General features: G+C 44.9%; 1 pseudogene; it reads left to right on the top strand.

Annotated features, from left to right (window-relative positions):
- The first annotated feature begins 5093 nt into the window (after nt 1-5093).
- Nucleotides 5094-5236, top strand: LOC114021122 (annotated as a pseudogene).
- The last annotated feature ends 9440 nt before the right edge of the window (nt 5237-14676 follow it).

Genomic DNA, 14676 nt, shown 5'->3' with positions numbered 1-14676 from the left:
CTGTAGAAGTGGCATGTCTGGGGCTCTGACCCCGAGCGGGCGTTTGCCTCTTGGGTTTTTTGGTAGGCTTGCCTGAGCTCCTTAAGTTTCATGCGGCACTGCTGCGGTTCCCTATGATAGCCTCTGTCCTTCATGCCCTTGGAGATTTTTTCAAATATTTTGGTATTTCATCTTTTGGAACGGAGTTCTGATAGCCTGGATTCTTCTCCTCATACAGTGATCAGATCCAGTACCTCCCGTTCGGTCCATGCTGGAGCTCTTTTGAGGTTCTGGGACTCCATGGTCATCTCTGCTGATGAGCTCTGCATGGTCACGCCACGGTGGCCAAACAGGAAATGAAATTCAAAAGTTTGTGGGGCTTTTCCTGTGTACCTGGCCAGTGCATCCGAGTTGAGAGTGCTGTTCAGAGCGGTCACAATGGAACACCGTGGGATTGCTCCCAGAGGCCAATACCGTTGAATTGCGTCCACACTAACCCAAATTCGACCCGGTGATGTCAATTTCAGCGCTAATCCCCTCATCGGGGAGGAGTACAGAAATCGATTTTAAGAGCCCGTTAAGTCTACAAAAATGGCTTCGTTGTGTGGACGGGTGCAGCATTAAATCGATCTAATGCTGCTAAATTCGAGCTAAACTCATAGTATAGACCAGGGCTAAGCAAGTTACTGACATTGAAAAGGGAACATCACTTTCAAAATGCACTAGATGGCGCTATTGTGCTGCAAATTCCCTCTAAGAAAAAAGCGTTTTCTGTGTAAGCTCCAAAGTCACTTTCTCACCAACAGAAGTTGGTCTAATAAAAAGTATTCCCTCACCTGCCTCATCTCTCTAGCACTCCTTGTGGCATGTTGATTTCTGATGCAGCACAGTACTTAAGCACATGATTAAATCTCACTGACTTCACGCCTGTGCTTAAAATAAAAAATAGACCTAAATGCTTTGCTCAATTAGGGCCTGTGTATCTCAAATCAGACATGAAACCTGCCTCTGCCATTCATCTGTGGCTAACATTAGCAGGAGTTGCTTCCTGTTTGCAGTGTGATGTTGGGGATTTTATCCCTTGGGAATGAATGTTAATGACGTATGGCTGCAATTTAAGCTCTCACCAACCAGGTGAGGGTGTTTGAATTTTGGACTGGGTTTTTTCCTTGAACAAAGTAACCAAATAATAAATAATACTCAGTGATCAACATCTGTAAAGCCCTGCATGCTCACCTCTCCGTGAACACAACTCCCTTCAGTTTAAGGGGGACCACTGGACTGGGAGCCAGCACTGCCACTGGGTCAGGCTGTCTCTGTTTATGAACCGGATCGCAATTCTGTAGGTAATGTTGTAGGCCAGGCATTGTCTTGTCATTGAGGCTTTCCTACCAAGTTAGCATCTGTGCCTGTTATTTCTCTTTTTTCTCGAAAGAAAATCTGAAAAATTATCATCCCAAGGTATTGCTGTGACAGGCAGAATGCCTTAAATCTGATTGCTCTCCTGGATAGACAAGGTTTCTTATTAAGGATTAGTAGCAGCTGCTTCTCAGCATAATTTGTAGGGGAGTGGTTACTTGTAGTTCGTAATGCTCAGCACTTACATAGCAATTTACATCTTCAAAGAGCCTTACAAACACTAACTAATTAATCCTCACTACACCTCAGTGAGGTAGGTCAGGATTCCCATCCCCATCTTAAAGATAGGGAAACTGAGGTAGAGAGAGATGAAGGCCAAACATTTCAGATCGAGTCTGCCTTTTTTTCTTTTTGATGCCTCAATTTTTGGCTTCCTGACTTGAGACAAATACAGGAGCCTGATTTTCGGTCATTGCTGAGCACATACCTTGTAAAAATGAGGATGCTAAGGGCTCTCAAATTGGACACCCAAAATCATTAGTCACTTTGGAAACCTCTGGCTAGAATGACTAACCCAAAGCTGTGCAGTGATTTGGGATTGTAAATGGGAATTTTCTTGCTTCCAGACCTGTTAAGACCACAGCCCTCTCTCCATCCATGAAAGGCATGACCAGGGGAAAGCAGCAATGGTGAGAATCATCAGGCTGGTCTGGCAGACCAGGGATCATGGGGATGCAGAGTGCAGGCTCTAGGGATGGGGTGATGTAATATCAGCCATACAACATATTCTCAGATACTAATACAAAAATATCCAGCTTCCAGATATTTGTTCTGCCCTCCCCTAGTCTAAGAACATAAGAACGGCCATACGAGGTCAGACCAAAGGTCCATCTAGCCTGGTGTCCTGTCTTCCGACAGTGGCCAGTGCCAGATGCCCCAGAGGGAATGAAAAGAACAGGTAATCATCAAGGGATCCATCCCCTGTTGCCTACTCCCAGCTTCTGGCAAACAGAGGCTAGGGACACCATCCCTGCCCATCCTGGCTAATAGCCATTGATGGACCTATCCTCCATGAATTTATCTAGTTCTTTTTAGTCTGTGGGTGATAGCAGCTGGTCTAGAAGCACACGGGAGCAGCGCTCTGCCTGCCTGGGGACAAAGTGATATTGTGGCTGGCAGCACCCAAGGACTTCCTTGTCCTCCAAGATCCTTGCATGCAACCAGCCTCCCGGTCCCATGTGGGGAAAGGGAACAGAAAATTGCCCTGGCAGCTTGCTCAGCCCCCTCCCCTGGCCTGCGTGTGGAGGGGAGGAAAAGCCCCTGCCTTGGCTGAAGATTCACAGAGCACCCAAGAAGCCATTTACAATGCACAACAAGACCCATTAGGGACACTGTGCGGCCCATGGCAGTGAGTCTAGGTTGACAGACTCAGGCTTGCACTACAGCTCTAAAAGTATCTGTGTGAGCATGTGGGCTTGAGCTGGAGTTCGGCCTCGGACGCTCGCCCCCTTCCAGAGGCTTCAGAGCCTGAGCTCCAGCCTGAACCCCAACATCTACACAGCTGTATTTAGCACTGTAGTGAGTATTGATCCAGGCTCTGAGACTTGCTACGCAGAGGCACCCTTGTTAGTCCTGCCAAACCCAGGGACTACTTCACATGGTCTTCAGCGCCATCCACAGGCACCTTATCTATTAGAGGATTCATTGAACTGTCCTGTAACAGGGTAGCCTGGTCTGGCAGCCTGCAGTCATATAGGCCAAGGGAGGAAGTTGGTCTGATGTGGCTGAAATTCACATTTCCCAAATACTTGGCTTGCTGTGAGGGACAGTCTGTCAGGTCCAAATGGGACAGTCCCTCCATTCCTAGGGATTAGCACACTCACAGTGGCGGATTCAAATGCAGTGGGACCTGGATCCAATCCAACCAAAGCCCCACATCCCCCTACAAAAGTGGTCACAACACTACTAGCTCCCTGCCTCTTCCCTCCAGACCCCCATTCTCCATCCCACCGCTCTCTGTGGGAGGGCCTCTCTCCATTAATCCAAAATATGCCTTATAGTGAGAGACTCCAGGAGCTCGGTCAATGTAGCTTATCAAAGAGAAGGGTAAGGGGTGACTTGATCACAGTTTGTAAGTACCTATATAGAGACAGAAATGTGATAACAGAGGGCTGACAAACTAGCAAACAAAGGAATAACAGGATCCAAAGGCTGGAAGTTGAAGCTAGACAGAGTCAGACTAGAAGTAAGGAGCACATTTTCAACAGTAAGGATAATTTAACAATTGGAAGAAGTTACCAAGGTTGGTGGCAGATTCTCCATTGCTGGAAATGTTTTTAACTGAGACCGGATGTTTTTCTGAAAGATACGCTCTAGTTCAACCACTGCTCTTGGTCTGGAAGCAGGAATGAATTCAGAGCAGTCCTATGGCCTGTGTTATGCAGGAGTTTCAGACTAGATGATCATAACGGTTCCTTCCGGTCTTCAAGTCTGTGAATGAATCTAAGAAGTTTTGTGGCTCCCCATCCCAGCCCAAGGCCTAGATCCTGCCCTAGCCCACCCCAGTTTGCTAAGCCCCTGGGGGATTGGGATAGCTTTGTATTGCTTCTGAGTAATGTCTTTTGGACAATCGGTGGAGCCTCTCTTTTACAGACCGGGGGAGGGATGAGTGGGGGGTACTCGATCTCTAGTACAGTGGCCGGGACAGGGCTGCCATGACGCAGTGTTAACTATAGGGGGAGTCAAAGAGCTTGGAAATATAGGCATATTCCAGAGGGCCCATTAAAAACAGATACTTTGCACTCCTATGGTGCCTCTCAAAGGATCTCAAAGTGCTTTGCAAACAAGGAATTAAAGCTTTCAGTGCCCCTGGGAGGTAGGGAAGTATCATCAACCCCCATGTATAGAGGGGGATATAGGCACAGAGATCTGCACAAGACAATGCAATGACACAGCACCAGGCTGGCAAATAGAACTGGGGAATCCCAATTCTCAGGTCCCTACCTTAGCCATTACGCAGCACTCCCTCTCTCTACAGTGCAACTCACTGGTCAGTCAAGCTTGAAAGTAGAAGCCCATTCACCAAACACTGTTGTGAGATGATCGAGAAGGCAGTTTTGACTTGAAAATACAAAACAAAAGGGCAGAAGTCTGTAATAATCCATTTCCTTTCGTAAAAGAATTTAAAACAGTTCTGCCAGGGGAATTCCCATCTGTCAGCAGAAGACTGCTCTATGGAATGACATTTTAAAATCAGACACAAACATGCCCGAAGTTCCAGGGCCTCATCTAACTGCCGTTCAAGTCAATGTGACCTTTGAAGTTGACCAAGGAGAAAGGACTGAGACAGGATATGCATGTAAGTCCTGTGGCTTGAAGCTCTAGAGAGTAAGGAGCTCTCTGTCCCCATCTATTGGTAAACAGGGGAAGAATCGCCACAGAACTGCTTCACATACATAAGGTTTGTGCCCAGAATTCCTGCAGTGACATTCTGGGAGTCACCATAACTCCAAAAAGAACGAGGAGTACTTGTGGCACCTTAGAGACTAACAAATTTATTAAATTAAATTATATAAATTTGTTAGTCTCTAAGGTGCCACAAGTACTCCTCATTCTTTTTGCTGACACAGACTAACCCGGCTACCACTCTGAAACATAACTCCAAATTAACTCAGAATTGGTTGGGTGGTGGAAGTGAAGCAGGAGAAGAAAAGGGCTCCTATCTGATGGCAAGCATTCTGTTCAAGGGTTGTGTTATAGTTGTTGGCAAAGTAGGTTTTTCTGGGTGAGGCTCATCTGTTGCACACCAGCTGTGCTGACCCTTGCAATTTCTCCAAATACAGGAAATGTAACTGCATAATTTGTGGTAATGGGGGAACGTGTTCAGACTTTGCCCTGGTTTGGGGAGCAGTGTGGTCTAGGGGGTAGAACCCTGGACTGGGATTCAGGATCCCTGGTTTTATTCCCAGTTTGGCGACTCTCCAGCTCAGTGACCTTCAGGAAGTCACTTACTTTCCCAGTGCCTCAGTCTCCTCATCTGTAAAATGGGGATAATGATGCTTACTGTGACCCAGGATGCCTAAGGTAGCTCTCACTGGAAATGCAAAAGTCAGGGCAGGCTAGAAAGAGGAAAGCAGACTCTCCCAAACTGGAGATTAACACTGTAGTTAGATTCACCAACCAGTCACAAACTGCTCCTGATCTCCCACACTGGTTATCAAGAAGCTGAAAAAAGGAATCACAGAGCCCCCTTTACTGCATTCCAGTTCTCTGGCTCCCAATCAGTACATGGGTCCAATAAAGTGAGAAGCTATTTACAACTCTGTTCACTACGTATTCTTCTAACCCCAAAGGGTCAGCCATGTTACCAGGTCAATATTAATTTGGCTCTTATCCAAAAATACCATGCTACCAACCAGTCGTTTATTATCTAAAACTAAAGGTTTTGAAAAGAAAAAAAGAAAAAGAAAAGGACGAGAGCTGTGAACTGATCAAAGCAGTCAGATACATACATAAGACTTCAGAATCCATATATCAGGTTCTTAGCAGCATTGGTGAGTTTCCTGGCTTGGAAGTCCCTCTGGAACATATCCACAGCTTGGATGGGTCATTCAGTCCTTTGTTCAGTGCTTCCATTTGCAGACAAGTTGCTCCAGAGGTAGGAAGCAGGATTGACGACAAAATGGAGAAGATGCAGCTGCCTTTTTATATCCTTTGTCATGTGGCTGGTACTTCCTTTGTCCTATATACAAACTCAGAGCACATGGACATGGAAAAGCAGACTCCTCTGTCCACAGGCATGTCCCTACATGTCCTGCTGACTCATTGGTATCACCCCCACCTTTTCTCAATGGGTTCATTGTATAGCTCATTGCTTTTGATAGGCCATCAGGCAAGCTGGATAGTGCTGATGCCAATCTGTCTGGGGGTGCCACCCAGAAACACAGGACAAGTTTGATATACAGATATACCACACATTTATAACTCACAATACAAAGATGATACATACATATAAATGTGATGACCATATTTAGCGAATTATAACTTTTTCCCACGAATACCGTACATGGCAGATCTGGCAAGATTTATTGCCATTTTAGAATATTGGTTTCAATATCATAAAAAGTCTCACACATTCCATAAAGCGTCACACGCACCTCTTGTGAAACACACTGACATTTGCTGAAGAAAAGCACTGTGTAAAAGATAGGTGCTGTTACTGAGGACCCTGTGCGATTGGGAGGATGCTTTGACGGGGATGCAGAGGTAATTTCTTAACAGGATGCAACCCAGACGGTTGTTTGCTGCAGCAGTACACCTGAGTGAACTCTGGTGAGGCCCCTCTTGAAATCACGATAGCTGGGTTAGGTGGTGAAGCCTCAGAACAGGACCAGGCAGTGTTTTGAAGGGACTGGAGCCAGCTCTGCCTGAGTGCACCTCAGGACTCAGGGATTTTGCTACCCAATTACACCAAACCGTGAGTGGGGGTTAGTAGATGGGGAAGGGGAAAGAGATGTGATAAAGGGATATCTGGCAGCTGGAGAACTGAGTTAATGGACTATGGCCAAAGTTACTGCAGGGGAGTGTTTTGTTTATCATTCATATAGATGGCATTGCGGCATCTGCCCAAATTGATGCTGGGTTCTTTTCTCCTAATAGTTTTCCTTGTTTCATACAGACACAGTGCTTGCAAGCAGGGAAGCACTATCCATTCCTGGCACCCAAGGAAGGTACTTAGTGACCCCAGAAACGCTGGGTAGGCGCTCACACTGACAAAAGGGTTACATGTAGTAGAACTAGTTTAACACTAGTCCCTTTTGCTTTATCCATAATGGATACAGTGGGGTTGATAGGATGGAAGGTATGACTCAAGGCCTTGCACCCTAGTCAAAATTAGTCTGTTTTATTTAAAGAACAAGTTTTCAGTCCTCCCATTCCTCCCTCCCCTCCCCCAATGCTGTAGTCATGAAATCTTTGCTTGCATTTCTTAATCTTGGATTATCCTATGCCTCTGCACTTCAGATTACTGCTCAGAGCCCGAGGAGATGGCTTAATGGCCTAAGCCTTAGAATGAAATGCCTCTGGGTAGACTCCCTGGAACCACGGCTTTGAGTCTGGGCAGGGTCAACTCAGCCTTTCATCTTCCTCACAGCAAAGTTCTGTGCAGTTTAGCAAGTGTGGGGTCTCTCAAAGGAGACCTTAAAAACCATGTTTCTATCTGCTCATGCCCTCTACTATCATAGAATGCTGATCAGACCATTATACAGTAATATCAAAGTGACCTAGCACTCGTGAGGAGCCAAGTAGGGTGGAATAGAAGGGACACATTGCTACATACCTGGGAGGAAGGATGTTTTTGTGGCTGAAGCACTGGACAGGAAGTCAGGATACGTGAATTCTATTCCCAGTTCCGACACCACCTTGGCTCTCTGTTTCCTCATATACAGAATAGGGATAATTCATATTTATATTAAAGTAGTGCCTGGATCAGTTAGGATCAGGGTCGCATTGTGCCAGGTGCTGTAGAAACACATATGGTTCTTGTCCTGAAGGATTTAATACCCTCCCTGCTTGGTGTTGTGTGTTTGCTTAATTTAATTTGTGCTTACAAAAGCCTTTGAGATTCTCAAATGGAGCGCGTTGTTAAAATGTAACTTACTAACTAGCACTGCCCAGTGTTTGAAAGAGGCAAATAGAGTTTGAATCAGAAAAGCAATTCGTCCTGCACATGTCATGCCGTCCCCCTTTTTATTTCCTTTCTTGGAGGGTGGTGAGGGCAAATTAAATACAAAAAACCGAAGTTAATATAGAAGAGTCAAGAAGCTGGCGTTCCAATGGTTAACTCAGACGCAGTGCACTGATGTAGCATTTTCCTTTCTATTCCTGTTATCCTAACTGAGGCCATGAGCCTGCAATCAGATCCACTCTAGCGGCCCCACTGAGGCTCCAGGAGTGGTGGGGTCCGTTGGCAGGATTTAAGTTAGTGTTACCAAGTCTGCTTCTACCATAACACACACAGGATGTGCCATGGAGCTGGGTAAATGTTTCTGTAGAAACTGTAACATTGGAATTTACTTACTTCAGAATGCTTATTTCCTCGGCCCTACTGTTGCATGAATGTCCATTTTAACCATTTCCAGAATAACAGGTTGTAAAGGGCACCATGGGTCCTGCAGACCGTCTCCTAGAACAGAGCAAGATATTATTTATCCGGGAACTCCCACAGCAGCTGATGAGAGATAGTCACATGCTTGAAAAGCAAATGTGGTCTTCTGGTTTGTGTCTAATGTTTTTTTCTGCATGTGTTTTTTTGTGTGCCTGGCTGACCAGTGAATACTCCCAGGACAGAATCAGTGCTAATGTTACACCTGTTAATCACTAAAATCGCATCAACTCCTGGTTTCTTTACTGCTAATCTATCACAGTTCAACAGGCTGCCTGAGCAAAAATGTCACTTCAATTACGGTTGTTTCGCTTCACCCGGCTCATACACTAATAGAGTTTGGCAGGATTAATTAATTTTGCTCTACAATTAAAGGAGATCTAAGACAAACCTTAACTCTTCGTTCACCAAACCGCATCCAATCAATCACACGAGGCTGCTTGCTGCTGGAGTTTAACAGTTGTGAGGAGTGTTTTGTTGGGCTGTCCAACAGATCAGATCCCCTAAGAGAGCTCGAGAGTCCTTTCTGGAGAGAGGGCTCTTTGAAGATGTATTTAAAAGGACACAGTCTAGATAGAATGAGATTAAAAATAATATGGCTTTGTCTCAGCTACAGTCAGTGTAAGTTGCCAGTCCCAGAGCATACTATTCAATCACGGGTATGGGGACTGTGATGTATTGGAACAGGTCCCTTTCCATCACTGATGTCTACTTCCTAATTCTTTTACATGTCTATGGAAGTGTCTCATATTCTGCGATAGCTCCTGCAAAAGGAGACTGGAAAAGTAAATCTTTCCCATATCGTCCCATTAAGGGGTTGGACTGGCTTGCTGTAGATCCCGCCCCGAAATGGGACAGACCCTCTCTTTAAAAACAATAGTGAACCCACCAAACTCATTGCACATGGCCTAAGAAAGGAAAAGGCTCTATACCTCATGAAGCGGCCAGTCCTCCACTTGTTTCTCTTGTTTAAAGAACAGATGGCACGTGAATGACAAAACACAAAGCTCTAACAGAAGGTTAAGAACTATTAGGAAAGGGATAGATAACAGTAAATATCACAATGCCACTATAGGAGTCTGTGGTGTCCCCAGACCTTGAGTACTGTGTCCAGTTCTGGTTGCCCTATCTCAAAAAGGATATGGTGGAGTGGAAAATGTTCAGAGAATGGCAACAAAGATGATCAAGGGTATAGAACAGCTTCCGTACAAGGAGAGATTTAAAAGGCTGGGACTGTCCAGATTAGAAAAGTGGCGACTAAGGGGCAGTTGATAGAGGTCTATAAAATCATGACTGGTATGTGTGTGTGTGTGTGAGGGGAAGAGTGTTATTTACCCTTTCCTACAATATAAAACCCAGATGCCATGCGATGAAATTAATAGGCAGCAGGTTTAATAGAAACGAGATGAAGTACTTTTTCCACACAATGCACAATTAACCTGTGGAACTCATTGCCATGGGATGTTGCAATGGCCAAAAGTATAACAGGGTTCAAGAAAATAACTAAGTAAGTTCATGGAGGAGAGAGCCATCAGTGACCATTAGCCAAGACCACCAGCACTGCAACCCTATGCTCGGGGCCGCCCTGAACCTCTGATTGACAGAAACTGGGTGAGGAAGACTGGGTAGCATAGGCGCCGACTCCATGTGTGCTCCAGGGTTTAGGCACCCATGGAAAAAAAAAAAAACAGCGGGTGCTCAGCACCCACCAGCCACAGCTGTTTGGCGGGGCTGCCGATCAGCTGTTTCGTGGCTGGCGGGAGATGCTCAGGGGAGGGTGGAGAGCAGCAAGTTGGGAGTGGGCAAGGGCCTTGGGGGAGGAGCACCCACAGGGAAAAACAGAAGTGCCTGTGCTGGGTAGATCACTCTAACTGCCCTGTTCTGTACACACACACACACACCCCTGAAGCTCTGGTACTGACCACTGTCAGAGACAGGCTACTGGCTAGAGGGACCATTGGTGTGATCCAGCATGGCAGTTCTTAGGTTCTCTTTCATCACCCTTATTCACAAATGAAGTTATGAAAGCAAGAGCAGTGTGACATGACAGCTACATTTTCAGACACTTTCAAAAGAAATAAGAAGCTAAGTTATTTTTGTCTAATCCCATTTTCTATAAACCAGATGGATGTTTTACGTATTTTGGCTGAACGAGCTCTATCTGACTGCAGTGTTTCTAAAGACCAGATTTGAGGATTCTGAAAGCACTGGAAGAATTTTTAAAAGTTATGCCAGGGCTCGTTATTTCTGATAGCTTCCAGGTGGGATCTCTGTCTGGATTATTTTGCAATTCAGGGCCTTAAGGGATTTTTAAGCACTCTTTTGAAAAGACAGAAGCTGATTGCAGTACGAGTGTGCCAATGCGATTGGGAGAGAGAGCAAATAATATAATTGTGTCAAACAAAATATCTTAAAAAGCCTACCAGAGAGAAAACAAAGAATGCTTTTTGTATTCCAAGACAAAACACTTCAAAATAGTTAAGATTCTAAGCACCAAATAGCTAAGAATTTACTCTGAAGAGTGATTCTCCCCAAAAAATAAAATAGCACAGTGGGGTTCCATATTCATTTTTCTCTGATTCCAGCTCAAATTTACTCAAATTACATGCAAAGACTTTTTTCTAGCTGCCACCCACCTCTCTTAGATTTGAAAGTCAAACTGGATTATTTCTGGGTCATAATCCTTCTCCAGGAATAAAGCCATTTAGGCTCAATTTCTGTGCTCAGTAACACCTGTGTAACCCCCAGTATTACTAACCCCAAGCATTAGGAAAATCAAGAGTCGGGCAGCCAAAAACCATCAGAGTGGCTTAAAAATCAGGGGATTAAAAAAAAAGTTTTGTGGTCTTTCTGTGTGTGTTCTGTTTTTTAGAGCTTTTACTGGACACTTGGGTCTCATTTTTCATCTTCTTTGCAACCATAAGGGCTAAATATTTTTTAAATTTTAATGAAAGCTGAGATTCTCAGGTAAGTACATGGCTTCAGGAGCTGTGGCTATAAGAAAAACACCAACTATTGCAAGCCATGCAATAAAATCACAACAGCTTACAACACTAAACCCCTTTGTCCTTACTGAGGTTACTCAGGTGTAATTGTAGATAGAATTTAGGCCTGAAATCAGAACGTACTGAATAATACTGTTGTTGCGTGAGACAGGATAGAATCCAGCTCACTTTTCTGTAGCTGCCTTGGCTCAGGAGAGCTGACAAGTCAAAAGTATCAAATGGTTACTTTTTACAAGTATGCCAATAGACTGGACTCTGAAGGTCAGCTGTTGAGAAAGGTGGCACCATTTTTACATAATCACTTTTCTGATCAAAGCCGTACTTTGAAGGGAAAAAACTCTTAATATAGAGCATTGCCAAATGGGCTGACATTTTCTTCCCAACATACTATGACACGATGGCCTATTTTTGTGTTTTTTGAAGAGAGCATTCTAAAATCCACAATCTTAGACCATTATGATCTTTTCACCTTTTCTAGGTCTGGCTCTATCCAGCTGTCCAGGCTCCCAAGCTCACAAATGTACAGGCCAACTAATTAACTTCACTGAAACACTTATGTCAGCAGATATGTGGGGATGCTTTCAAATGCGCCAGATGGTTTTAGGAAAAATGATGAACGAGATTCAATAACTGGGGAGTGTGAAGGAAAGGCCCTGGCAGAAAGTGCAGACTGCAAAGTGAAACTGTGGGAGGGGAGATACCAGCTTCTCTTTGATGAGCTGAACATGAAGATTGCATTCCATAATGGAGGGGTGTAGGCCAGTGTTTGAGAATAAAAACATTACTGTTGGGGCAGGCTTTGATAGTGGGATGTGGGTATATGGAACAGCTGGCACATATGCACAGACACAAACTGCATTAAGATCAGCCTTAACCACAAATCAAATACTATAATAGAAGACGAACAGAAAAGCAACGGACTAGAATGGTTACGTACTCTACAGTAATGGTGGTTCTTCCAGATATGCTGGCTACACAGATTCCACTCTTAAATGTGCACATGCCCCATGCACACAAGATCAGAGTCTTTTGAGCAGAAGTGTCCATTGGGGCTGTGCCTACACCCGAAGTGCCCGGCTCCCTTTCCCCCTTCACCTGAAGGCATAAAGGGTGGAGTGAGCCCAACGGTGCCTCAGTTCCATTGGCAGTACAGATTTCCCTAGGAGTCGGACTCTGCAGTAGTGGGGAAGGAGGATGGGACAGGAAATTTGTGTGGACAACACATCTTGAAGAACCACAGTTAGCTACTGCAGGGTTAGAAACTATTCTTTCTTCTTCGAGTGCTTGTCCACACAGATTGAGGACTAACAAGCAGTTGTCTAGTTGTTGGGAGGTGGGTGAAAGGAGTCCTACTTAAATAATCATAGCAGGACAAATCTGCTTCCGATCTGGAAGCCTCTAGTAAGGACTAGTGTCTTGTAAATATGCTGAACAAACTCCACTTAGCAACTCTACACATTTCAGCTGTAGGGATATTCCCCAACCATTCAGCAAAGGCTGCTTGAGTTCTAGTGGACCGAGCTCTAATATGGTTAGGTGTCTCTATGCTGGCTAACTCATAACATGTCCTTTTATAGCTGAAGACCCACTTGGATAACCTCTATGACCCTTAACTCTATCAGAAAAGGTTACATGTAGTCTTTCAGGTTAAAGAGCCATGAATCAGTCCTGAGGATCTAAGACTTGAGTTGTCTTCCTGAATTTGAAATGGTGGGTGAAGGGGTTGAGACATCGAAGATCCAGGGTAGGCCACCAACTCTTTCTTCTTTGGGTTCAGAAAATGGGAATAAAGCCTCCTGTTCCTGAACTCTACGGGTACCTCCTCCACTGCTCCAAGTTGTAATAAACTCTTGTGAGAAGGGTCCCTGAAAAGGGACCGGGAAGGGATTGAAACGGAATGGGATACCTAGGGTTTCCAATCTCCAGGACCTGCTGGACCTTAGTAATCCCAGCCCAAGCAACTTGAAAATTAAAAAAAGCAGTTGTCAAAGGGGAGTATAGGATATAAAAAAAAGATCCTTTGGACTGATAGGACATTGGAATCAAACAGGCTGCCTGGTGGAAGTCCCAGGAGGCAGAAGGCTGTGTCAGGTGGTATCTCTCTTCCTCAGTGGCTCTGAGATCCTCCGTGGCTAACTGTAAAATTGGATAAAGTGCTGTCTAAAGGATGATTGTTGGTGTGGCTGCTTCCTCCTTGGTGTCAAGACAGAATATCAGAGACTGCAGTCATCCTCAAGTATTTTAGAGTGTGGAAGGTTTCATTTGATCTGTTGCTGAACAGTTCACTGCCCTCAAACAGGAGGTCCATGATTGTTTCCTGGACCTCATGGGTATTCTGGAGGACTGAAACCATAACAATCTTCCTCATCACTGTTTGCAGTGGCCACTGTGCTCAGCACAGCCTGCAGAGAAGTACAGGCGGTCAGTTGTCCCTCTGAGATGATCTATTTCAAATCTTGGTGCTCTTAGGAATCACATTTTGAGAGAAGGGCATCATAGTCAGCCACCCTCCTTTGGAGGCTCGCTGATGAATATAACCTTGCAGATGAAGAGGTCCAATTTTGGGGGTCCTTTTCTCTCTTGAGAAGTCCCTGCTGCTTTGATCTCTCTGGTACTGCTGCCACTACAAGAGCCAGGTGTAGGATGGAATTAGGCCAGGTCTACACTACAGACCTATATCAGTATAATTATGTCACTTAGGGGTGTGAAATATCCACACCTGTGTAGACATCGCTATGTCAATGGGAGAGCTTCTGCTGTTGACATAATCCACCTCCCCAAGAGGCAGTAGATAACTATGCCAATGGCTGTTGGCATAGTAGTGTCTTCCTAAAGCGCTACAGTGGCTGTACATGAAGACAAGCCCTTAGAAATATTTATATCTTTAGCAGGGATCTGGTACCACCTGTCAGCTCTTTTTGACCTTGCAGGATGGATGCAGAGGTATGACAAGTAGTTCTTGTGGGCTCCACGAGACCTTTAAAGGGCATGGTCCCTGGTGTTGAAAGATGGAAAAAGTCCAACCATTTGTGCTGCTTCTCTTGAACTACTTCCAGGGGTATGTCTAAGGTTTCTGCTATGTGTTTCATCAGGTACCAGAATACCTTAAACTCACCAATTGAGGCCAATATGGGTGGATTCACAGCCTTGTCAGGGGCAGAACAGAAGATG

Source organism: Chelonia mydas, chromosome 3 (assembly GCF_015237465.2).
Source record: "Chelonia mydas isolate rCheMyd1 chromosome 3, rCheMyd1.pri.v2, whole genome shotgun sequence".
In the NCBI taxonomy this organism is placed as follows: Eukaryota; Metazoa; Chordata; order Testudines; family Cheloniidae; genus Chelonia; species Chelonia mydas.
This window is presented reverse-complemented; position numbering and strand designations above follow the sequence as displayed.